The sequence below is a fragment of the Pleuronectes platessa genome, chromosome 13 (assembly GCF_947347685.1).
Source record: "Pleuronectes platessa chromosome 13, fPlePla1.1, whole genome shotgun sequence".
NCBI classification, from domain to species: domain Eukaryota; kingdom Metazoa; phylum Chordata; class Actinopteri; order Pleuronectiformes; family Pleuronectidae; genus Pleuronectes; species Pleuronectes platessa.
Window position 1 is genome coordinate 13,673,135 of NC_070638.1, and position 3,661 is coordinate 13,676,795.

A 3,661-nucleotide genomic window follows, 5' to 3' on the forward strand; every position below is an offset into this window, starting at 1 on the left:
ACACAGAGAGAGACAAAGTCACTCACAGGAGCGCCATCTGTTTTTTTTGTTTTTTTTATCTCTGAAGGCTCCTCTATTTTTCCTCTTACACAGAGAACAGGCAACAAGATCAATTGAATCACACTGTGAATTTTTAATATGCTGCATAAAAATGTACGGTATATGTAGAAAGGGAATTTCAGCACATTTGAGACATATTTTCCTGTCTCTGCACGGAAAGTACAAATTCACATTCTGCACGAGTGTTGACTCAGGAAACTAAAAGTGCAACTATGCAGATTTGGACTAACTGCTCAGGTCAGAGCAAAACCCAGAAACACACGAGCAGCCTTCTGCTGGAATGCATCAGTATGAGACACAGAAACAGAAACACACGCTACAGTTCAATTACATGCAAGTAAAAGGCTAAAGCATAGTTCAGGATTTAACAGATTGTATTTATCATTTTTATCAGCAGGAATACTAATTGTAGAGGGAGGATGCGGGTATTTCATTATTTAGCATTTGCTAAATAGTTCCACATATAACTTTGCAGATGTCTTTTCTGTATAAGCATTCAAAGGGAAAAGTGTTTTGAGATTTTTCAGTGTACAGTTAAAGCCCAGATTCCCTCTGCAGCACCTTTTTACCAGCTTTGACGTAACTCACACATACATCTTTAAAGATCTACAATCCGTTGCTGTCCACCACGCACACACACACACACACACACACACACACACACACACACACACACACACACACACACACACACACACACACACACACACACACACACACACACACACACACACATCACACACACACACACACACACACACACACACACACACACACACTACAGCAGATCTCCTCACCACGCTTGCAGATGTGCGCACACCACGCACACACGCCTGTATCAGTGAATGCAAAACGTAAGCTTAACGTGTGTTATGTTACCCAACCCTTACCTTCACCCCCCCCCCCCCTCTGAGAAATTGCATTTTGATTGGCAATTCATGACTTATCCCAAAAATACTTTCCTCATTGTAATCAGTTGCCATAGTAACCGACACTAAAATGAAAAGTTCATGAAAAATAACTCTTAAGCACTTTTTTTTCTGACTCTCACTTCTTCTACTTCACATTTCTTTCATGCAACACGCACACTCAGGCCAACTTGGCAGCTTAAGTGCAATGCTGTTACATCAAGCAGGTACAGGAACATACACACACTCTCATGCACATGCACACTCAACTGCAGTGACTGACTCACATCCACCTGCAGCAGTGACGAAAAACCTCTGCTACCATTCACCCCTAAGCCACCTTGATGTCAACTCAACACAACCACACACATGAAAACACATGCATGTGGGTTAACTAAAAGCCAAAATCTGCTCGGGATTCAACATTCATTTAAAGTCAAGTCCCGCTTTCAAAACAGATATAAAATAATTGAATGTTATACCAAGAAGACAAAAATGTAACTGACGAAAACGTTGTAATTGTTTAGGCGATCACGTCAGTTCCTGCTACTTGCAGTGTTTTGGTGTCAACACTAAAACAGCCATTGAAATGTATCGCTACATCAGGAGGATCAATAAAAAAGGAATTGGATTTTCAACAGTGGAAGGCTGAAATTTAATAATAGCCCACAGTCATAAATCTCTCTGACTGCTTGAGTTACGATGAGAAATGTCTACATGGTCCTCACACACAACACAATATTTTCTTACAAGTGTATGTATCAAGCAGCCAAGATGACCCCACCAAGCACATACTGTTCACTTATGTGGCAATGTATCATAAACAATAAGCCTGTGAAGGGCTGCAGCACCGGATCAATTGGCGGAAATGTAGGTTATGTGTGAGTAGCCTAGATTCAGGAAACGAGGTCAGAGCTATAACCATCTATCACCATCTGATTAAATGAGAGAAGGGGCTTAACAAATCAAAGTGTGGCTGCATAGTTTTTTTTTTTCTTTAATCAGAGGATGCATAGCGCAGTCTGTAAAACCCGATAATAAATTATGTCGAATGCCTTTTTTTGGAGCAGAGATCCTTCAGGAAGTAGCTCTGACACAGCAGACACTGACTTATGGGAACGGAGCAGATGGAGAGGAAACAGAGACTCGACAGGGAATCGAGCAAACCCTTCAACTCGAACTATCAGGGAATGTAAAGTAGGGAGAGGGTGAGCTGAGTTCAGCCACGCAGCGACAGTCCAGGCCTGACGTGATTCACAGGGACGGTGCCTTATTCTGAAGGATCACACACACGCGGATCTGCAGCTGCAGTCCTTGCGGTCGCCGACGTTTCATTTAATGATTTATTGTCCAAATCCAGACAGGGACCTGAAAGTATATACAAGTAGGATATCTACAGGAAAAGGTTTTTCAGATTTAACCTGTGACTGAATACTGCTTCATCTGCAGATGCTCCAAAGAAAAGGCTGCCTATTCAAGCGGCACAAAGTACTGTGGAGGCCAGAAATAGCTCCAGTCAGGTAAGCATGAATGATGTAACAGGAAGAGAAAGAAGGCTGTCTGCCAAGTCTCGTAGCCTTACGACACTGACAGTCGCAGCCAGTGGTTATGAATTGAATAACACCCGGGGTACTAATGACACCCGGGGCTGACTCAGAGCAGGAGCCGTCAGTGGGTGGACCTGGTGGGATGGAATGAGGGTGGGCATCTGTAATGGGTCTGACATAGAGAAGGTGACTTTGAAAGCCTTCAAACCTTCCTTTTGTCCACACATTACCATTATTCATCTACAACACGTGTCCAGACATCCACACGCTCTTTTACTTTGATAAATAAAATAAAAGTCATTTTTCTATACATAAAAAAAGCAAAGTATTCTGTAGTTTCACGTTTGGCCTTCAGTGATCAAGGATTAAGCATCTTTAGGTTTTGGACCTGCTCATTGGACTAAACAGGCCAGTTTGAGGATTTCCCCTTGGGATTTTAGCCAGTTGTGATTATAACTGGGCTGCACAGAATGATTATTTTAATTGTTGATTCATCTGTCAAATATTTCTCAACAAATCAATAAGTCGTTTAAAATGAAATCACAGTATCCTATCCCAAGTTTAAATCGTCACATTGTTTTGTGTTCATCAACTGTCATGGACCCCCAATGATTCACTTTATTAGAGAATTTAAAAATATAAGAGCTGGAACCTGAAACTTGGTTTTGTGTATCTTCTGACTTCCACATTTAAACTGCTCCCCTCTGGAAAACATCATTGTCCCCCTTCATTGAAACAAATATATATATAAATGTTAAAAATAAGGATGTCCAACTGATTTGGACCAAATGTCTCTCTTAAGGCGTCTGTTGAGTTTTTCTTGCGATATTAAAATGTTGCTGCAAACAGATTTTCCCTACACACAGACGAATGAAGAATCCAGATTAATCAAACAATGAATCGATTATCAAAGCATAGCTGTGGATTTTTCTTTGGGTGGACTCACGCTTCACTTTTTATTTCTGCCATTTTAAAATTGAGAAACTATTCAACCATGGAATCTATTCTTAGTTGCACCTCTGATAAGATTCTTTGTTGGACCGTTTGGCGTTTTCTCTGACTCCAAAGGGGAAATAATGGAGGAGAAAACTTTTGACAGCCTTTACTTTTGAGGCACTGCAGAGTTTCCGAGGGGGGGTCCTGCCT